The 23,654-nt window shown below is 39.9% G+C and overlaps 1 pseudogene across 1 annotated transcript in view; it reads left to right on the top strand.

Annotated features, from left to right (window-relative positions):
- LOC117717603 (pleckstrin homology-like domain family B member 2) overlaps nucleotides 1–23,654 on the top strand; it is a 34,690-nt pseudogene that overhangs the window by 5,130 nt on the left and 5,906 nt on the right. The window contains exons 2-4 of the transcript XR_004607964.2: nucleotides 15,163–15,546; nucleotides 20,897–21,040; nucleotides 22,155–22,295. The product of XR_004607964.2 is annotated as a pleckstrin homology-like domain family B member 2 (transcript). The remainder of the gene's footprint in view (nucleotides 1–15,162; nucleotides 15,547–20,896; nucleotides 21,041–22,154; nucleotides 22,296–23,654) is intronic.

Here is a 23,654-nt window from a genome sequence, read left to right as displayed (position 1 = left end):
TGCTATGTGACCTTTTAGAAACCAGGTATCAGGCTTTGGTTAAGCTGTTTTGACTCATGAGTATGTGAGGTCTTGGGATAGTGCTGTTCCAACCATGTGTGTGTGTGTGTGTGAGTGTGTGGAGCTTGAAACAACCATTTAGGCTGGCTAATAGGCACTCCAATTTTCTCATTCTGAGCTGTGCTCCAAGGATGCTAACTGATTAATAAGATATTCTACAAGCTAGAGAAATCATTATAAAGTAAATAGGTTTCATCCATTCGATGCCTGCATATTTCCCAGTAATCCAGATGTAGTAATAGTTCCCTTATAGTCCAGGTATTTTTTTTTTATTGGATGTTTGTATTTATTTACATTTCAAATGTTATCCCCTTTCCTGGTTTCCCCCTCCCTGGAAACCCCTTATCCCATCTCCTCTCCCTCTGCTTCTATAAAGGTGTTTATCCCACCCACCCACCCACCTACTCACTCCTGCCTCCTCACCCTGGCAATCCTTGTGGATGCCAAGAAGTGCATGCTGACAGGAGCCTGATACAGTTTTTCCTCCTGAAAGGCTCTTCCAGAGCCTGACAAATACAGAGGTGGATGTTCTCAGCCAACCATTAGACTGAGCACAGGGGTCCCCAGTGGAGAAGTTACAGAAAGGACTGAAGGAGCTGAAGGGGTTTGCAACTCCATAGGAAGAACAACAATATCAGCCAACCAGCCTCACACTCCCTCCCCCCAGAGCTTTCAGGGACTAAACCACCAACCAGAGGACACATGGAGGGACCTGTGGCTCCAGCCGCATATGTAGCAGTGATAGCCTTGTCAGGCATCAATGAGAGGAGAGACCCTTTGGTCTAGGTATTTTAAAAAGAGGAAAATAAAACATTTAAACTTTGTCTCAAGTGACTTACTTGGCAACACTGCCAAAAGCATCTGCATTCTATTGTGGAGAACCAGTGGATTCCACAAATTGCACTGTGGCAATGCAGTATTTTCCTTTGGGCTGATGGTAGTCATTTGCAAAGCCTTGGCAAACAAGATTGTTGCGGTTTAGAACTGCATAGGGCCACATTTGATGCTTAGGTCCTAAACATATTGTAATACAATGCCTTCTCTCACGAAGCACAGCATGAAATCAGCTTTTTTAGAATTTTTTTTTAACATATTCTATGAGACTCCTTGAGGCTAACGTTAGTTGTTTGGAATCTACATATTAGTATTTCCATAGTAGTTATGTGACATGTCTAAATCAGCAGTTCCTTGATATTTAGAAGGCATTTTATGATTATAGTGCCTCTTAAACCACTTTACAATGAAAGAATTTTAATTTATAAGTGGCTAGGACAGTGTTTGTCTTGTGCACTACTGGAGATTGATTGCACAGTCTGATAACTGATACATGCATTGTATACTTTTTGTTTTTTGGAGGGTTTTGATTGTTTTTGTTTGTTTGTTTGTTTGTTTTGTTTGTTTGTTTGGTTTGGTTTTATTTTTGTAGGGAGTAAAGGTTTTTTTTTCTGTCCAATTTTGACAGCCATTCCAGTTATCCTCATTCTGTAGCTGTTGGTTGCACCCTTGGTCACTAGACAATGAGTGTTCTGTTCCTCTTTCAATTGGGAAAAAAAAAAGAGTTATTTTTTTCTTATTTTGAAAATCTTGTGGTATTCCACAATATAATTCTTGGAAGAATAGGGTTTACAGTGTGTGTATGTGTGTATGTGTGTGTGTGTGTGTGTGTGTGTGTTTGTGTCTGCCTGCCTATCTATCTATCTATCTATCTATCTATCTATCTATCTACCTATCTATCTATCATATATATATGCACATTATATAATTTTATACACTTATTTATTTTTATATTAGTATATATGACTGAAGGCTACATAGTTCCATCATGGACATCTGCATTCTGCTGAGCCAGAGAACTGGTAGCTTCTCAATTCACAGAGCTGGAAACGTCAGAACAAGGGAGACGAATGATGATCTCCAGTCTGAGTGAGGGTGAGGGCCTGGAGACTCTCCTGTAAAGTTGTCTGGTGTGAGCTCCTGTTGAAAGGCTGAAGAAGCTGCTATCTGATATCTGCAGGTGATGACAACAGCCATAGATGCTCTTGCCCAGAAAGAGCAGAGCTTAATTGACTAGCTTCTTCCTTCTTTAGCTTTTGTCCCACTGGGGGCCCCAGCCTTTTAGAAGGTGCCATCAATATTCCTAGGGAAAATTAACCCTGCGGTTGTCCTACATGCCAGTCATCTCCAGAAAAGCCCACGGAGGCACAGCCAAACATGTTGCTAATCTAGATGTCTATCATTTCAGACAGGTTGACAATCAAAATGAAAGATTGTGAATTATTTTCTTGTTATCATTTATTTTGTTCTGTTGTGTTGGTGGGTTTTTTTTATCATTGTTGCTTGTTGGTGAGTTTTTGTGGTTTTGTTTGTTTGTTTGAATAAGGATTGGTGCTTTCCAGAGTCTTATGAGAACCAAGGCTATGGGTCCCAGTGAGATTCAGAATCTTGTTTATGGACTGTTGAACAGACCATAAATCTAATGTTTCCAAAAGGGAATTACAGTGTAAATCAACATATATAAGAAATATTTGTATTTTTTGTCATTTATTTGCCTGTTTTCCAATCTCCAAATGCAGATCATATTTTAAAGATTAAAGAGTATGTGGTTAATATTATTCATTTTTTCCATTAACACAAAGTTGTGTAGGAATCCAAAACTGGTGAGCATGGGGTGACCAAAGACATATCATCTGTCGATGTGTTGTGCGTCTCTTTTTGTTCCTGTTTTTTTTTGTGTGTGTGTGTCCTTGTCACTCCAGTTCCTAAAAAACAGGTTAAAGCATCTAAGATCTTGGTGCTAGAGCTGTGGTGAATTAAGAATTAAATTTGGCAACATTTCTTGGTTGGATAGGAAAAGGTATAACACTCAATGCTAAGAGAATAGTAATTTTTGCTTAATTGTAGTATTAAGCTTTTAAAAATCTTACCAAGAGGGTCGTTGAAATGTAAAAGTAAGCTTAAGTATGAAAGATGATTCATTTGTTTTGCCCTTCCAGTCCCCTCCCTACCCCCACTCCCCAAACATCTCCTTCCTCTTGCTACATCCTGACTATACTTTTAGTATTTAAAAATGTTTGTACTGCTGGGAAGTGAGCCAGGAGTTGGTCTCTGAAACAAATAAACTCAGTGGCCCAGGTTCATTTTAAAGATGACTGCCTGTTTATATTCTGAGTTAGAATAGTGATTAGTTGATTTGCTCTTAAGGTTCAGACTGAGTGTTGAATTATTTCCATGGAACCTTTTCTCAGCTTCTGCATTTGAAGTAGCCAGTGATTACCCCCCTTTCATTCCTTCATGTACTTTCATGGACTGATAGATCCAGCTTAGAAATATAATATGAAACATAAATAATAGCCAAATAGTCCTTCTAAACTTTCTTACATTAAGGAAAGCTTTTTAAAAAGCAGATGAACAAGGAAATGGGGCTGCTTGGCAGGAATATGACATTGGCCAAGGACAAGGAAGTAGGCTTCAGGCAGAAATCTGACATTAGGCTAGAACAAAGAAGTAATTTCAGGCAGGAATCTAAATATTAAGCTAGAACAAAGGAAGGAATTTTAGACAAGAATCTAAATTTTTGGCTAGAACAAGGACGCAGGCTTCAGACATGAAAATAACTTTGGGCTAGGACAGGGAAGTTGGATCAGATATTTTGGTCATCCTGATAAGTCCTTAGAAACAGTGATCATAGGAGTGTTCGTGGAACTTTGTTTTTTGCCTTGCTTGTTCTTTGACTATGTTTATTGTCTTGTTTGTTCCTTGACTATTTGCATCTATTTTATTGCTAGTTCCTCAACCTAGAACTGACCTTAATACTTGCATGTAATTAAAATGGTATAAAAGCAAAAAGGAGGAGAGGGGATGGCATAGGGGGTTCTAGGGAGGGGAAATGGGGAAAGGGGATGACATTTGAAATGTAAATAAATAAAATATCCAATAAAGAAAAGAAGAAAAAAAAAGAAAAAAAGAAAGCAGATGGAATTAAGTACATAGCATTGGGCAAAACAGAATTAGGTTGACAGTTCTATCTCTACCCAAATAAGCCATGCTTCTAAGTAAACAGCCTTCCTCAGTCTGTAAAATAATTCTATAACCACTGGGTAATATATAGAATATTATCTATCATCAGATCACCTTGGCTCATTGGAGAACAAAGTAAGAGCTTTCTCTCTTCATCTTTCAAATAAACTTTTGGCATATATGTAGGCATTCATTAAATATTGAAGGAATCAATCATTAACAAGTTAGGCTTGCCAGTTATCCTCTGAGAACTGAAAGGAAGAAAGAATTGTCATGTCTTTGCCCTCTTCCTCTCCTGTTCAAGACAGATGGGCAAGAAAAGAGTATGGAGGGAAGGTTAGCAACTAGCAATAATTTAGGAACTGTACATGAGGGCATCGAGTAGCTAAAGACTATATAATCTGTAATACAATAGGGTGTGGGAATGACCTTTCAAAGCAGGCTCCTCTACAACTGAGAGCAAACCCTAGGCTCTTATTACAGTGGCAATACAAGCTATTGCCTCTTGATGGTGCCATGCATTTAGAAAATGCTTCTCAGACTTGAGTGCTGTGGATTCTGAACCATCAAAGCTTTTTCACTCTCAGGCTGCATGCTGAAATACAGAAGGCTGCTTCAACTAAAAAGAGCTCTGAATGCTATTCTGGACGTTATTGAAAGAAACCCCACTCTTTCCAAATGATAAGTCAATACATGAACACTTGCTTTTTGCGTTAAACAAACAAACAAACTCATGAAACAAATTCATGTGTGTAAAAACTAGAAGAAAATCGACATTATATTGACACCAAGAGTCCACAAGCACTTGGAGGGATCTGTTGACTTTCCATTGAGTGTGACCCCTATATTCATTGGCAAGTTACTTAATGCATCTAAATTAGAAACTTTTAATGGATCTGCTTTTGTAAAAATTTATTCTCATAAAAGAATAGGTTTCAGTGACTTTGGGTTAATGTTGTAATTGTTACTATTTCCAGATTCTAGAAAAGGCTCCTGGGAAGCTTTGGAACGAGCAATGTTTCTAACATTTTGAGATGAATATTTCACGAAGCATAGAAACCTACAAGTACCATCAGAGAAACATATTCATCACTTTCTTCTTGGGAATTGGCCTTGTTCTCTTGCTGGGATAAAGACCATGACCAAAAGCAACTTGGGGAGGAAAAGGTTTATTTGGCTTACACTTTTACATCATAGCCTATCATCATCAGGGCTGGAATGCAAGCAGGAACCTGAAGGCAGAAACTGAAGCCAGAGGCCATGGAGAAACACTATTATCTTGCTCTTTATATTATAGCGTCTATAGCTTGCTCAGCTTGCTTTCTTATACAACTGAAAACTAATTCGTGAGGGATGGCACTGCCCACAGTGGGCTGGACACTTCAGTATCAATCATCAATCAGGAAAATGTCCTACAGTGTTGCCCACACCCCAGTCTGATGGGGACATTTTCTCAACCGAGCTTCCTTTCCCTCAGATGACTACAGCTTATGACAAGTCAGCAAAAGTCTAACCAACTTAGGAATCTTTTATTTCAGTCATTGTGCTGTGAGCGTCCAGATCCATTAGAAGGGATCTGATTTAAAATATTTTTTTTAAATCTACTTTCAGATAATTTTAGGTTCACATGCAAGTATGACAATTTCTAAAATTAGAAATTTTAGAATACACAGCTCCAGTGTACCGTTTACACTTTCCTTCAAAGTATTGTGTAATAGCATAGGACAGTTGGGCATTCAGACAGGGAAGGCATGCCAGCAGGGTCTGCCATGTTGGCCCTTTGTTAGCCACACCCATTTTTCCTCTCATACTCTCTAGTAATCACAAATCTGTTCTTTACTGAATAATGTTGTTGTTTTTATATAGCTGTACGGTCTATAACCTATATGGTTTTTTTTTTTTCCACCTAGCCCTGTTCTCTGGAGACTGAATCATGGATTTTTACATCATCTCTCCTCTGTGCTCTAAAATCAGTGCATGAGGCAAAGAGAATCCCAGACTCATACTTAGGGGTGTTTTGTTGTTGTTGCTGTTGTTTTGTTTTAGACAAGGTCTCATTATTCAGCCCTTGCTGGCCTGGAATTTGTATGAGGTATCACGCTGGCCTCAACTCATACCTCCTTCTGCTTTCTAAGTGTTGGGATTAAAGGCATACACCAGCACACCAAACTCTATTGCTTTTTCTTTTTCTTTTCAGATAGGGTTTTCTGGCTAGCTAGCCCAGGCTGGCTTCCAACTGTTATGTAGCTGAAGATAACCTTAACCTTCTGATCTTCCTGTCTCTACTTTGCCCATGCTGAGACATTTTGGGTGTCATTGCCTTGCCTAACTTAGGCAGGGCTTGAGATCGTGCTGCCCTCTGTGCATCCTAGGCAAGCACTGTGACGACCGAGCTGCATCCCTGCCTCATTTCTGTCTTTCCAAAACAAAACTTTAATTAAGAATTTTAATTACATTTTTATTTGCTCATTTTTCGGATATGTGTGTGTGTGTGTGTGTGTGTGTGAGAGAGAGAGAGAGAGAGAGAGAGAGAGAGAGAGAGTGTGTGTGTGTGTGTGTGTGTGTGTGTATTCTTGCACTTGTGTCACATCGTGTCTGTGGATGCAGAGTACAACTTAGAGGTTCTCCTCTTCCACCATGTGGGGCCTGGACATTGAACCCAGGTTTTCAGACTTGCGATCAGGTGCCATCTTACTAGCTATATTTTTGTCTCCCCCCCCCCACCAACCCGACCCCATTTCCTACATTCCCACCTAATCTGACTTCATCTGTCCTCTTTTCGGGAATCTATTCATCTTACATAAAATATGCAGAAGTTATGAAGAATAGGGAAAAGTATGTCTCCTTCATGTTCCCAAGAGTTGAATAATGAGATTAGCTTCATGGTATTTAGAGCAGCTCCATACTTGGCTCAGAGACAGTCCATTTGACACTAGGGGAAGATACTTGTGCAGTATGGTATATCCTATTGAAATAATTTTGTTTTGGATAAGTTGATGTTTCTCATTCAAAATTGCTAAAACCATATCCTTGCTCTGGGATTGTCATTCGGATTTTGAGGAAAGGTAGAATTTATAGAAAACGCCAAGTTGGCTTAAAAGCGCCATGTTTTTTTTTAATATTATATTTATTGCTCTCTTTGATTATAGAATACAGCAGATGATGCAGATGGGGTCTAAACTGTTCCAGTCAGGCTATGGTTTCACCAACTGTCCTAGGAAAAAGGAAAATGCTGTCACATTCCTACCATTCCTCAATGAAGATGCATTTCCTGCATAAGATGCATAAGATTTTGTGAGGTGTCTTTAAATTCTAACATAAATTTTCATGTTTTATGGTTCAAAACTAACCACATAACAATGATTTACTTGGTGACAATCTACTCTCTCTTTTTGCTTGTAGTTTCCCTGTACTTTTCTCTATCATCTTCATGCATGAAGAATTTTAGAAGAGGGTGAAAAACGTTTTTTTTTTTAGTTATTTTTGGTTTATGTATGTAAACGTGGTGCCGGCATGTATGTGTGTGTATCACATGCATGCACGGGACCTGTAGAAGCCAGAAAAACAGAGCACTGGATCCCTTGAATATGGAGTTACAGACGAATGTGGGTAAAGACAACTGAGCCCAGTTCCTCTAGTGAGAGCTGCCTGTGACTGCTGTGTCATCTCTCCAGTCCCAAGAATAGAGCTGTAAAATGGAAAGATGTGACGATCTTGGTGCCACCTACAAACTGATTTTCACTGAATCGAGTAAAATAGTATGTAAAATTCTAAAGTAATTATTTCACCAGGTGTTACATAGCTTATGACCTTTCAGAGGAAACAAAATGATGCAGAATTTGGTCAAGCCAAAGTGAAAATTAGGCAGAGAATGGTCACATTGGCGCTCTGGTAGGATAGCGTAGCCAGCACTTAGCATCTGTAACAGGGCTCATGTCGCTGGTTGGGGTTTCTCCGACACACTGTTCATGTAAGAGTAAAGCCATGTGGCAGGTTTTTCTTAGATGCTGTAGGACATGTTTTTCTGTCATGAATTTTCTTTATTTGAATGAGTGCTTTAATAAGCAGACACACATTGCCCCTCCCTTAGAATGCCATGCATCCCCTCCCCACCCCAATGCTACACAGTCCCTCACAGCATTTTTAATAATATATGTTAATTTTAAGGTCTTTCATCTTCAACTTTTTTTAAAAGTAAAACAGTTTCTAACCGACTTGCTTGCCAGTTGACTTTAGTGTAAGTACAGAGGCTCCTTGTTGAAAGGCCTGCTTGCTGAAATGAACCTCAGTCTGCCTAACAAAATACAAATAGTTGTGAGGTGGGAAAGTTAGCTAAAAGCACATTGCTGGGTAAAAATTACTAGAATTAGTTGTGTGTGTGTATGTGTGTGTGTGTGTACTTGCACTTGTGCCATATTACATTAGGCATGTTTGATATGCAACAGAAACACAAATAAACACTACCTCAGCATAAACGTATGCTTTATACAAGCTATAATTTTATACTACATTATTACATGTGTTATTATGAAATGCTTTTAATAACTATGATATTTTTATATTTACATCTTTTTATATTACCAGTCTTTTCTATGATAGGGACACAGCTAGAACTAGTAGAAGCAGTAGGTATGAGGGAGATAAGACACACATGTGTGTAAAAAGTAAAATACGTGTTCGGAGACTTGCTTGGTGACATAATGCTGAAAGAGCTTCATGGCTCTGAGTACAAGCAAAGGCAGGAAGTGACAAATGGCTCTCTCAGGCGTTTGCGTGATAATATTACTCAGCTGACCTCCTAAGTTTTAAGGCAGAGCCAAAGGCTATGTGAGTAGCAACCCAGGTTTTATGTCAAGGATGAAGTGTATATTAGAGAATGGATTTTGTTAAGACTAGTTCCTTCTAGAACCCATATTGGATTTAGTGTGCCATGGGGAGTCTACATTGGTCCTGTATTGATGGGAATAGCAGAATGAATAGCAGTGAGACATCCAAGTGATTTCCTCCAGGTTACTGTGAGTCCAAAGAGAAAGTCTCAGCACAGCACTGTAGGGGTCCCACTCTAGTTACCCTGTTTTATACACCAAACTGAAACACAAGGCTTTGCTTGGCTTGAAGTTTCAAATGTACATTCAGAAGCAGAATTTAAACTCTGGGGGTCTGGCCCTGAGTTGTGTGCTTAGCTACAGTGGCACGTGATGGAATGGGACCACTTAGGAAGAACACTTAAGATGCTATCCATCTCCTTTGGCTGTGTGTTGGGGTTTTTCCTCAGTGTACTTAGTATCGTAAAGGAATATTGAAGTCACAGTTAAGCGTCTTAGTTAATTCCTTCATGTCTTATTCCCATTGTTGTTATTATTACAGAGGAGGGAATATAAGTGCATTCATAAAAAAGTCTTCATAGCAATTCACTTACAACAGGAGTTTGATGGTTAGTTTAGTATCTGCCACATTGTTAGTTTACTTTCTAAACAACCTGCAGTTGCTTCCCAAGCAGAGGCAGGCCTTAAAGCTATTGAACTTTCATTTTGTAATGTGGCCCCTTCCTTCTCAATCCCACTGATGGGCCCTGTTCCAGAGCCCCCACTGATGAGCGCCATTACTGCTCACACTTTGAATGGGCACAGAGTCAATTTGAATCCAAGAGTGGCAGAGTGAAGTCTTCCTTGACTGTGAATTTGAAATACACTTTTCAGAAAGTCATAATATTCTTAGTAAACTGTGAAATGTCACATGAAGGTAACTTGCCAAACCAATCTGTAGAACCAGTTACAGCTTCTTAATTAGATGATTTATTCCCAAACTGATGGAAACAGTATGAAAGGCGAGTCAGGGTAAATAGAAAGGCAGTTACAAGATGAAAAGATGCTTTTTTCTACACAGCACATCATTTCTGATGTCACCGCACCTGCAGGTCCAGGAGTTCCCCCAAACCACAGCACTCAGATTCAATAATTCACTTGAAGTTCTCACAGAACTCTCTTCAGGCTGTGCTATGGCCAACAGTTTTAAGACGTTTGAGAAACAATCAATACCCATCAGCCAGATAGAAGAAGCACACAGGGCAGAATCTGGAGGGTAACAGAAGTGGGACCTGCTTCACCTCTCTCAGAGGACTCAGGACACAGTATTCCATCAGCCCTGGAGAGTGGAATGTGGCAAGGCACGCACACCACTTTGTAGACTGTTGCCTGCAAAGTTTTTATTGAGCATTTGTCATGTAGGCATGTCTCATTGATGACTGATTGACCATGCAATTTCAGTCTCTGGTTAAGTTGATAGACCATGATCCAAGGCCTCCATAGCAAATCGCCTAGTTAATCTTTCTTCAGTGTGCAACCTCGATCCTATATTTATCAGATTACTACCAATCCTAGCCTAAATGAAGACCCCCTCTTTGGACAAAGCTACATGTTTATTCAGTAAGTAAATGATGATTCTTTACCAGGATCATTGTGTCTCTTCTCCAAGTTTTGGGCCATTTCCTGCTAACATGAAGAACAGTAGTAATGAATTTCTATAGAAGAAAAAAAGGAATATAATATTTAACAAGTTTAAAACAGCATGGATCTATTTCTTCCATATACTTCACAGCCAGTGTAGGTTGATTAAGACTTCTGCTTCGCCGGGTGGTGGTGGCGCACACCTTTAATCCAGCACTTGGGAGCAGAGGCAGGCGGATTCTGAGTTCGAGGCCAGCCTGGTCTACAGAGTGAGTTCCAGGACAGCCAGGACTACACAGAGAAACCCTGTCTCAAAAAAAAAAAAAAAAAAAAAAAAAAAAAAAAAAAAAAAAAAAAAGACTTCTGCTTCATATTTCATCTCTGGGAACCATGACTGACGGACCCAGTCTGTCATAGCTAAAGAAGACGTGTAATAAATCATACCAGCTTGTTGTACAGGTATGTCCTCCATTGCTTCTTGCATTTCATCAGCCAGTACAAATCTGAAGACCATGTAATTTGGGGAATGGGGAATAGAAAAAGCATCTATTCCTATGCCCAGGAAGAGAAAATGTTAACATCCCAGTTACTAACCTAAAGGGATTTAAATGCAGGAAGAACTATACACAGATAAAAGACTCAGAATTTCAGGTATACATCATCATCCTCAAGTCAGGCCTAACTGAGACATTAGCATGTGGTCCTGGCATCCTGGAAGTTCTGCATGTATGCTCTGAACCCTACCTCTTCGCATTCCGCCTCTCATTTTTCGATCTCTGTGTGCTCTGCTGCTGAGCTACAGCTCCATCCTTAATCCATAAGGGGGTTTGTAGGCCTTTGTTCATTGCTGTTTCTGTAACGGATTGCTTTTTTTGTACTTCCTGTTAAATATGAGTGAAGAGGGCTCTTTTTTCTCACCTACATATTCTATACACACCAGTAGGAAACAAGTAACTTAATAGACTTTTGCCAAACTCAACATTGTGGAAACAGTGAAAGTAGAGCCACACCTAACTGTCAAAAGAGGCATTTTTGACGAGAGAAAGTATTTCTTTTGATCAACTTACATATAAGTACGCAGGCTGGCACCTTTATTGTGTGAAATAATTGACTCAGCGTATTATAACAAATCATCCAGAAAGCACTTCACTTCTGTTTATGCACCAGTAGCTTGGTTTTCTGCATAATTTATTTATTTAGTATTTTCCAAGTCTTGTGTACTATACCAGCAGATGTTGGCTTCAGGGCATTGGTTTGGTTTTTCTGATCCTATTTGAGGCCTGTAATAGAACATACATGTAATAGAATAGAGTACATATAATAGAAATATTCCTCTGAAGTAGAAAGTTTGGGAATAAAAATCTATTACCAACCCTCACCACCTTTCTTTAAATTTTTAATGTCTAAGTTCAAAAAGCTTACAGCAATATTTCATGACACTGTCTAAGCTATTATGACTCCTTCATAATGTTCTTGGTATGCATGAGATACAGAGATGGGGAAAGAGGAAATACGAAAGGAGAGGAAAATGTTTTTACAATAATTTTACTTCTGAATACTTAGTGTTGCAGTAATTTGGGTTCCTGGAATGGCAGCCACCAGTCTCTGAATGGGAGATTACTGATGTGGGATACTGGGCTACCTCCGGCTTTGTACACTGTGATGCAAAGCTTCAAGGAAAACTGAGTCTCGGATAGGGGTTGTGTCCTGGCTTGAGGTCATACAGGAAAGGCAGAAGATCCCCATGTGGTGACTAATTTGGAACCAGACACCAGAATAGAGGGAGCTGAATCGAGCAGTATCTAGAGGGTTACTTCTGCTCAGGGCTTTCCTTAAAAGGCTCCCTGAAGTGCCTCCTGAAATGTTTTGCAGTCTCTTCTGACGCACTTCTCAGCCTCAGCCTATTTCTCTCTAGTGTAGCTTTTTAAGGGGCCAGCACGTCTCGGCACCGCCTGGATTTCTTTTAGACTTGTGGGCAGCAGTGCCGCATGTGTGTCTGATTCAATCTGGACAGATTGCCTGTGAATGGGGTGATAAGAATAGAGAGACGCATACCAGTAGACCAAACTTCCTGTGCACATGCCTTTGGATACCGCGTTTCACTGTCTGAAATAGCATCCATCTTAGGGCTGTGATCATTTATTCCCTCTGGAATTAAGCAACAGCCTAGACAGCAGAGACAACTATTTTGGAACAGAGATGTGAGAGGAAGGATTGTGTCTCCCAGCCTAGGCAGGAGTCCCTTTCCTTCATTGGAAGATTATGCCATTCACCAGGACCCCACTAAATGCAAATGGTAAATGCCAGATAATCCCAAGTGGCAAAGGCTACTGTGTGCATCCTGTGTGGTCCATGAAGACTGAGGCAGACTCTAGATGCTACAGCTTAAACCCAGACTGCAGAAGGGCAAGTTTTCTTTGGAGATTTAGTCCCTGGTACAAATGCTGTGGAGAAAGGAGATGTCACTAACCCAAGTCCCTTGCTTCTTTTTACCTATGCCCTCACAGAGTGTTTTTTTGTGTATTGCTATATAGACGTTTCTTTATTGCTGGAGAAGCTTAAAAATAAATCAATAGATGCTGTGTCTCCTACTCCCTCCCCATAAAGCTGAGGTGGGTAGGGCTTGGCAGCTGCTAGCAGCTGCAGAGATAAATAAGGGTCAGGGCGCCTGGATGAAAGGCATCAGGCTTGTGCAACTATGAGTGCCTGTCTGAGAAGAGGCCATGAGGACAGACCTGCAGCTGGAGCCCAGAAGTTCAAGCAGTAACAGGGAGGTGGGACTTCACAGGGACCGGTTCAATGGACTTTTTGAACAAGTTATTACTCTGTTAGAGGGAGGGGGATACTTCAAAGGGCACACACATGTCAGATATACTTTAAATGAGTTAAATAATTTTTGCCAATTACTGCAGTGAATGGAAACTGGGAACCACAGGGCTGCGTTACTTCTTTGTTGCTCCCTCGACTAAGAGGAGAACTAACTCTCTGAAATTGTCTTCACAACTTAGCTGCACTGGAATAAAACTAAGCAGCCTAATGTGTAGAGTATGTTCCTATTTTATTACTGATTGCCCGTTTGTGAAGTAGTTTTCAATGGGGTTGGGGGGCTTTTGAAGTCTCTTCCCAATGTGGTAGAATTTAATCACAACATATGGCCTTCGGTTTTGGTTTTGGTTTTCATTGTGGCGTTAAATTTATGTGTGGCTCCCCACCCTGCAGACAAGGCTGTCTAGGCTTATGAGAACCACTTGGAAAATTATTTCCCACTGTTCATAACTATGTTATTAATTTGCTTAAAATTGTAAGTGACTATGCTTTTATATGGAGTCTGATGGGGAGGTTAGTTAATGATTGCTGTTACTTGAGACCTTGATGGTCTGTGGTCTCTTTTCTTTTTTAAGTAAGTAAATTATGATTTTATATTCCAGCTACATGTATCAAATAGTCAATGATTTTAGATTTTGAGCTATATTAATGTTTTTCTATCTGGACGTCATGTGAAATATTCTTTATTTTATTGCAACAATTATATATTTTAATTACGTGTTTTATTTATTTACTTATGTGTGTGTATGTGTGTGTGCGTTCAGAAGCACACAGATGTGCTCACATGTCACAGCACACATATGAACGAATGTCAGAGGACAATTTGTAGAAGCCAGCTCTCTTCTTTCATCATATACGTCCTAGGGATTGAACTCGGGTCCCTAAACTTGTTAGGATGTGCCATTCCTGGTTGAGCCAAATCTCTGGCACCATTCATACATTTAAAAGACATATTCATATGAAGTGCTAAGGAAAACCTTTATGTAGTGACCAGATATTTTTAAAGTTTTGAAATTTTTAATGTAAGGGGGAAAAAATGAAGGCATAGATAAGCCCTGTGCATTGAGGGATACTTTAAGTGTCATTTTTCTCTTGGAGTTTTTTTTTTTTTAACAGGAAAAGATCATTTGTCTGTGGAGTTAAATCGTTCATTTTAAAAACAAGTATTTTAAGTCCATAATGTTGGAAGAGATAGCTATTGTCTGATAGGGAAATGGAGGTTTGTTTGCTGTTGTTGTTGTTGTTTTGTTTGTGTGTTTATCTTCAAAGTTTTGGAGACTTTGATGAATCAAGAAGATGCTTATTGGACTATGATATCGGCTGGAATCAGCCCAGGTTTATATAGGTGAAGATCGTAGAGGTAGCACAGGGTTTAGGGGAGAAACCAGGAATTATAAATAGTTTTCTCTAGGTCCTTAAATGTATCTATCCATAGGAGTTGACAGCCAGGTGTGGTCGTAGAGGTAGCACAGGGTTTAGGGGAGAAACCAGGAATTATAAATAGTTTTCTCTAGGTCCTTAAATGTATCTATCCATAGGAGTTGACAGCCAGGTGTGGTTGTGGATGTCTGTAGTTCCAGCCCTAAAGAGACTGAGGGAGGAAGATTGTTAGTTTAAGGATATACAGGAAGAGAGAGAGAGAGAGAGAGAGAGAGAGAGAGAGAGAGAGAGAGAGAGAGATAAAAGGAGGAAGACCTCGGGAGGAGGAGGTGTTGGCAGACCAGTATGTGAATGAGCTCTCCAGCTCCACAGTGGGTCTGGATTTGTCTCCATTCTGTCACCCAAGCTGACCTTGCCTTCTTCCTTGCTGTAGGAGCGGCAGCGACTGGAGACCATCCTCAGTCTCTGTGCTGAGTACACGAAGCCCGAAGGTCGCCGCCTGTCCGCTGGCACCACGGTGGCTGATGTGCAGAAAATCAACAAAGAGCTTGAGAAGCTGCAGCTGTCGGATGAGGAGTCTGTGTTCGAGGAGGCTCTGGTGTGCCCGGACGCCAGGTACAGGTGCCACAGGAAGGGCTCTCTCCAGGATGTTGACGTTGCTGGCTTCGGGAGCCTGGGTCACAGTGCCAGCTTCCTGGCCCCCAGGGGCAGCAGAAACGATGAACTGCTTGGTGACCTCACCAGGACACCCCCATCATCCTCGGCAGCATTTCTGAAAGCAACCAATGAGTCCTCCTACCTCAGTATCCTACCGAAGGTAATGTTGGATGCAGAGACCACAAATGGGGCCTAGGGCCATGGGCATGCTTCCACAGGGAAATGAGAAGTTTACCACAGGTATTTTCTTGACATTGGAGTGCCGCTTCCATGGAAGATGGATGACAAAGTGCAGCAAATTGGGGAAATCGCTTAAAACCAGTGGTTCTCAACCTGCGGGTCGTGATCCCTCCCAATCAAACGACCCTCACACAGTGGTGACATACGACAACCATCAGAAGACACAGATATTTTACATTAGGATTCATAACAGTAGCAAAATTATAGTTATGAAATAGCAACAAAATATATTTATGGTTAGAGATCACCACAACATGGGGAATTATATTAAAGGTTCCCCGCATTAGAAAGGTTGAGAACCACTGCTGTAAAGTGGTATTTGCACTGTGACGATGTAGCCACCCTGGGATAAAAAGATGTCTTTCTTCTCCTTGCCCCTCCCAGTTGTACACGTAAGAAGTGAGGTAAAGCTGTGTATCTTAACTCCCTGTCATATTACCTCTGCATAGATTTGTACACATACCCACTATTCTTCATGCCCCCTCCCCCATTATATATATATGCAGTATATATTAATATACACTGCACTATCCTGTTTTGTTTTTTCAAAATCCTGGTGAAAAATTCTTATCCATTGGATTTTAAAAATGTTATTAAGCATGTGTTAGTTGGGTGAGTTTTCATGGAGCTTCCATACATCCCTGTGATGTAACTGGATTATATTCATCTCCTCTGTTATCCCGTCTTAGTCCTTGATTCCTTTCAATGTGCTCACTCCACTCTTCTTACTAGTTCCCATTCTAGTGCATGCTGCAACCGTCTCTTACATGAGCAAAACCACATGACACTGAGTTATTTCATTTAACATGGCAATCTGAACTTTCATACAGATTTTCCCTGGTCAGAAGTTCTTATGTGTCATTGAGCACCTCCTGTTATATGTCAGGACTGTGGTGAATTGCATATGTGTTCCATGTCAGTCACTTCTTTCTTCTCATGTTCTGTTACTCTTGGACAAATTCTCAGAGGAGAGAAATTCTCAATAGCACATCTGGCTTTCCTGCTGGAAAGATGAACTTAGCAATGAGGATGGGAAGGTGGACAGAGGATTGAGGAATGAAAAATGACTGGGTCGGGGCTGAAAAGATGGCTCAGTATTTGAGAGCACTAGCTGCTCTTCCAGAGAACCTGGGTACAGTCCCAGCATTCATAGCAGCAAACAGTGGCCCATTGCTGCAGTTCCAAGGAATCAGATGCCTTTTTCTGGCCTCCTTGGGGGCACTGTCTTCATGTAGTACAAGGTGCAAAGATGTACATGCAGGCAAAACATCTATATATATTATATATAGTATATATAAATATTATATATGTATAGTATAAATAATAGTATATATAAGTATTATATACATACTTATTAGTATATGATATACTATGTATTATATATTACTTATATGTAACATGCATATAATATATATGTTATTTATATATGTATATATATGTGTGTATATATAGACATGTGTATATATGTGTGTGTATATATATGTATATATATATACACATATATGACATATATGTTATTGAATACTCAGGCAAAGTATATGACCCTCTTTGATACTTTGGACAATTATTATCAGCCACTTCCTTACAGATTTGTGACTTTCCACCATTTTTGTTTTCTATTTCTTCTCCTTTATAGAAAGTGGCTTTGATTTTTTGTTAACATCACTGTGCTGTGTACTCTTTCTAAAGCCCGTCTTCTGGGAGAAGGCTTTGATAACAAAACAAGCAGATCCTGGCAGAGGTTTTAATATGCCCAAATAAGGTCTTGTGGAATTGGAGGCCCTAGAATTTAGGGCAGGGTCCATTGTCCCAGACTGTATTAGTAGATGCAGGAAACTCATCTCTGATCGCCACCAAGCATGTTAGAATGCAAATGAGCAGGTAAAAACCCAAGGGATGGGTTTTCATTGACTTTTCAACTACAGATGTATGTTAACTCAAGAACAGAAACAGAAGACTTAGACAAACTTCCTGGCCCACTGTTTGGGGTGTTCTTACCTTAACAGTATTCCCGGAGTATTTGCTTAACAAAGTACGGTGTTTGCTATTAGTTAGAATGGTGGAGAAGAGAGGATCATAGAAAACACTGGAAACTTATTTCTAAAAAGATTTGTACACCATTTAGGAATCCTGAAGTTTACTAAGCTTCACCTAACACTGAAAAACGAACAATTCCTTGGACACATGCTCCTCCGAACGGCCTTTGTCAAGTTATCTACCACTACCAGAGGCAACGGGCTCACAGGCAGTTCTTGCTCTATATTTTTGGTAATTGTTCCATCTACAGTGAAAAGCCGTGCAGCTAAGCATGATGCAGGAAGTCTACAAAAAGTGTGTGTGTGTGTGTGTGTGTGTGTGTGTGTGTGTGTGGTATTACCTCTACCCTCTCTTCTTTTATTCTCTGTAGACCAAGTTACCTCAAAGACACCATGTTTACTGATGCACATTCATGTGTAGTATGGCTACAGAGAGAATGTATTTCCACATTACTATAAAATTAGATATAAAGATACTATAAACTACACCATCGAAGTAAAGGATATTGTGTTTAAGTTTTCATTTTTCATTACCATGTGATTAATTAAAGCTATCTATCTGCTGCCGTGAGGTTGCTTCTTCACCGATTTTCTTTATTCCATTGATTTATGAGATTACAATAAAATTTTCATACCCTTCTGTCATGATACATTCAGTTTGATGGATAGAGAGATGTCTTGGTGGTTGAGAGTATTTGCTGCTCCTGCAGAGGACCTGGGTTCAATTCCATGTACCCACCTCAGATGACACACAACTGTTATAACTCCAGTTTCAGGGGATCTGACACACTCTTCTTACCGCCTTGGACACTGAGATGCATGCAGGCAAAAAATAAAAATAAAAATATCTTTTAAAAAAAACCCACAGCATTCGGTTTTAAAATTCTTCTTGCATATATGCCACCAGCTTCCACAACCCTTTGTGTATACTTAATAGAGTAGCCTTATGTCTGTTAAATATGCCCATTGTGATAACATCTTTAAAAACCTTGTGTCGTGTAAATACTTAGTATTTCCTTCCTTCGTTATCATCACTCCCTGCCACCAGAGTGTACAGTTTGCCCACTGTTCATTTGTTTTGTCTTCTCTTAATGCTTTCTTCCACTGGTGACAGATATATTTAAACCATGTTGGAAGTAGAAACCTAATATACAAAGCTAACCCAACAGGATACGGGCCTTCAGAGGCTTTCCTGCTGGGGTTACTGAGCAGTGACTTTGAGTGGCATTCAGTTAGACACTCCTCCTGTCCTAAAGCATTGAGACAATGACTTTACTCTTTGTGACAGAAAGGTCAACAGTTGTTTTAGTAGCCGGTAAGAGAATGGATTTAAGATGACAAAAAAAAAAAAAAAAAAAAAAAAAAAAAAAAAAAAAAAATGTCAAAGCTTGAAAGGCCTCTGTGTCTTTGTTCTGCCCTACTAAGGTATAGATTTTATTTTATTTTGGTTTAGTTTAGTTTTTGAAATAGGATCTTCCTATGTAGTCCAGGCTGGCCTTAAACTCATAGAGGTATAATTGCCTCTATCTCCCAAATGCTGGGTCAAAGGTAAAAGCCACTGCACCGGGCCAATGTGTGAATTTGTAGTCATTCTGCCTTCTTTTGGAATTACAAAATAGGGTAACAAAATGAAGAATATGGATGAATAATGAAATATGACAGGATAGACATTTTCTTAATCAGGATCAGAAAACAAACTAAATGAACCTGGTAGGTGACCTTAGGTGTGGCAACTATTTGGTTAATCTAATTACTGTGAATTTTGTTTGTTTGGTTGGTTGTTTGGCTGCTTTGGTTTGGTTTTCTGAGACTTCATCTGCCTGTGTAGTCCTGGCTAGCCTCAACCTTGCTGTGTAGATCAGGTTAACCATGAAATATCAGCAATACTTTTGCCTCCGCTTCCCACATCCTGGATGTATAAGCATTTACTGCCATGTCCTATGAACATTCATTGTAACTATTAAAGAAGAATCCCCAAGAATTTACTTAACCAAGGTGCTGTTTTCATATTTAAGTTGTAGAATATCTGATCGCTGACTTACTCATCCAAAAATTACTTTATTTCAGGAGATATGACAGTTAAATAATATTATGAAAAGCCCTGGCATCTCTTTTTATACAGAAAAAGTTTATCTCCTCCTGATGACACTCAAGATAGCTAATCCAAAGTCTAGGGGAAAATGGGGGTGTTTTTAACGTACTCTGCTTTCTTCTTAAGCAGTGGAAATGCTGGGTTTTGTACACCATCCACAGCATCTGTGTCTTTCTCCAGCATTTATCATTAAATGGACAAGACAATGAGAGCTCACTGTCACTCCACATGTTGGATGCTCTCATCGCTTTTCCATGAAATTGTTTTTTTTTTTCCATGAAGTAAATGGTGACCAGTGTCTTATTTTCAGTCCTGTTGATGTGTTTTGCCATATATGAAGAAGGTCTGTAAAGCAAGGTTAATAAACAGTGAATTAACAGAACACATAAGACGTCCACTAGCACTATTGCATGCGGCCTTTCACATCGTGTGGCATGGCCATGACAGACTAATGTATTCTTGCTTTGGAAACAACAAAACAAACAAAATTGATGTCCACCTCATATTAGAGCAATGAGTAAGTGTAAGTACTAATTCAGCAGGAACTCTGACAGCAAGACCTAGCAGTGTGGCTAGACATTTAAAAGGCTTCTTTCTATAGGTGGAGCTTAGAAGGAAGCTTGTGACATACTGAGAGATCCCCTGAAGGAAGGTGTCAAAGATCCTGCCTTGTCTCTGGTTCCCGTGTGTGTGTGTGTGTGTGTGTGTGTGTGTGTGTGTGTGTGTGTGTGAACTTTGTAACACTGGAGAAGTCACCTCATCTCTACATTCTACCACTTCTTAGTCTGGACAGCCTCTTAGTTCTTTGAGCTGTAGCAACAATACAAATTTGTGAATTGAGGTTGGTTTGTTGGTTCTTATTTAGGTATGTAATTGAGTAGAACAATTAGTCTTTATGAAAAAACATCCATCATAGTTCAATGAAACTGTCCCAGGCATACTTTTAAAGTGCTTTGTAAAGTGATTTATTTCGATCTGTTACAAAACAAAAAATCTCATACAGCTCATGCAGCCCTGCCAGGCATGGTTCCTGTACCCATGCGGAGGAAGAGACTAAGCTTTGAGGCTGCTTTATGTAAGTCTAATAGTAAAATTCTAGAATTGAAATGTGAATAACCCTTTTCTCATTTGCTTGAACACAGACCCCAGAGGATATAAGTGAGGAACAGAGGACTCAGGAGTTGGCTGCAATGGAAGATGCCCGGATGGTGATTCTGAACAACCTTGAGGAACTTGAGCAGAAAATCAAAGATATAAATGACCAAATGGATGAATCTTCCCGAGAGGTATAAACTGGAAGCTCAACATCTACTGTCTCCTGTTTCTTTTTTTTTTTTTCCCATCAGCTTAAAGATATTTCTGTCCATCGTAGCACAGGCCTGAGAGGTGAATACATAGAGGTCAGCACGAGCAAACATATATTCAGTGGGAATTATTTGTAGAGTGCCCTGCCATCCATTGTGTGTGTGTGTGGTGTGTGTGTGTGTGTGTTTGTGTGTGTGTGTGTGTGTGACTGTGTCTCTCTCTGTGTGTAATCTGATGACATAAACATATTTAAGCCAGCTTTAACATATATATCTATATATTATATATATATTATATATATATAATATATAGATATATAGATATATAACATATATCTAGCTAAATTTTTGGTTAGTACAATACGTGCTTTCTGATTGTAAATTAACCTGTATTTATAAAGTGTTCCAGTTCAAATCCAACTTACATGTCCTGAGCACTCTTACCATGAGTTGGCATCAGATCGATTCTCTAAGGAGATGCACATGTGAATTAAACACAAGACCAACTCTCTGTAGCTTCTCAGAACAGCTTGTAGACTTGCTCATCTAATAGAAGTAAATGGTAACATCAGTTTTAGTGTTCCCATCATGGAGGGGTAGAGGACACAGAATTCTGCCTGGGGTAGGGGTGGGGTCTGCGTGTCAGCACTCACAGATGGTGCCAATGGTCCTGAGAGTCCAGTGAGGGGATTCCTCACCTGTTGTGTCCTGTACCCCCTGAAATCCCCAAGGAATGTGGGCCTCTCTAATAGGGCTGAGATGACATTTGCTCCTAAGACTCTAGGGACAAACAAGAGCTGGTTATACCCAAGGTAATTCATTCTTGAGCTAGAGCCTAAGCAAAACAGGCGGAATATCCCTAAAGAGAAGTTACAGTAGAAAACGGTTAAGTGGCCGGCTAACTAGTTTTTTTAAGCCAATACATCGTTAAGCTCCCTTGGCTTTCTCAGGCAGACATTCTTAAATCTCATGCTGGCTCTCTGAACTCTACAATCTGGCTGGTTGGTAACAATTGTTGAGAATCTGTTAAACCTGGTCCTCTGGACTTGTGGTTCCCGAAGGTAAGATGCTTCTGACCTTTTTTTTTTGTCCTTAGTTGGATATGGAATGCGCTCTTTTGGATGGAGAACAGAAATCCGAGACGGCTGAGCTCATGAAGGAAAAGGAGATTCTAGATCATCTAAACCGGAAGGAAATCACAGAACTAGAAAAGAACATCGTAGGCGAGAAGACCAAGGTAAACAGACTACAATAGAATGCATTTTTTTTTTTATGGGAAATGTGGGGGATTCCAACTATTAGAATTTAAGTGTTAAATGAAATCGCATTGGTTTGGGCTGTTTGTATCTTATCATGTTCCTGATTAATGTGGCTCTAGAAAAAAGTCCTAAGGTCCTCTGTTGTCCCAAACCAAACATAAAGACATGCCAGGAACCAGGCAGCAGATGCTAAAAAAAATCCAGGTATCTCATGGTAGTCTGGTCTGCTTGATGAGTGAGTTCTATTTTATTCCCCCATTGGTTTTTCTCCTTTATGATTCTACTGTGATATATATATATATATACTATATATATATATATATATATATATATAGTATTTATTATTGTTAGTGCACTGAGCATGTTTGTCACTGGTGCCTTGCAGGTTGCCTTGGGCATACGTCAAATAGAGGTGTCTCGTTTCTGTGACTTTTCTGCTCATTAATAAGAGTGCATGGGTCTCATTCATCTCCCCCTTTGGCTTTGCCATTGTCCCTAGTGCAAGTGCCTTGCTCTGTGAATAAAGGTGGTGGTGTTTCCAGAGGGGGTCCCCACACACTGCCAAGTGATCTACAGACTACAGGTGACACAGTGATGAGGTGTTGTTTGTGCTTTCCAGGTTATAACTTGAATGTGAGCTGACAGCCACTAAGGGAAAACGCGGAACATTGTTTCCAGTACTTAAAATTAAAAGTGTTAGTTTGGTAGTGAGGAATTCCCCGCTCTTGGCAATAGTATACATTCCTTTTCCATTATGATTTAGCAACAGCTGAACTAGGCCTAAAATTAAAAATCAAATTCCAATTGGGTTAGCAAGAAGCAAATGAGATTTAACACATTCTTTTCCTGACTTCCTTGTTCTCTACTAGTCAGAGACAAAGAAAAGACATGTTCTGTTTGAGTAAGTTCTACTGCTCCTGTGTGGAAGGAATTTCTACTGCGTGTGAGTCCTTGTAAGGCTCCTATTTGTTTGAGTCCATTAAAGAAGGGCATTGTGATCTCATTGCCAAAGACTGAGCTCAGAATTACTTGGTCAGAAATGGCAGCTGGTGTTGACATTCCAGTTCATTTTCTGATTTCCTGGATGTCAAAATTAAACTGGCCAGCCTACTCATTATTGACCTTATGTACATACCTTTAGACCAGCCTTTGAAATTCCAAAGAACATATTTAGATAGTGGGCAGGTTTTGCTGTAGCCGAACAATGAAATCAAAGGGTTATGAGCCTAGTGTAAGGGGGCTTGGGAGCACAGGACCAAATGCTCTCAGCAGGTTAAAAACCCTGCTGTGCAAGCCTGGCAGCCTGGAACCCAAGTGAAAAGCCAGATGTGGAGGCC

Source organism: Arvicanthis niloticus, chromosome 12 (genome assembly GCF_011762505.2).
Source record: "Arvicanthis niloticus isolate mArvNil1 chromosome 12, mArvNil1.pat.X, whole genome shotgun sequence".
NCBI classification, from domain to species: Eukaryota; Metazoa; Chordata; class Mammalia; order Rodentia; family Muridae; genus Arvicanthis; species Arvicanthis niloticus.
This window is presented reverse-complemented; position numbering and strand designations above follow the sequence as displayed.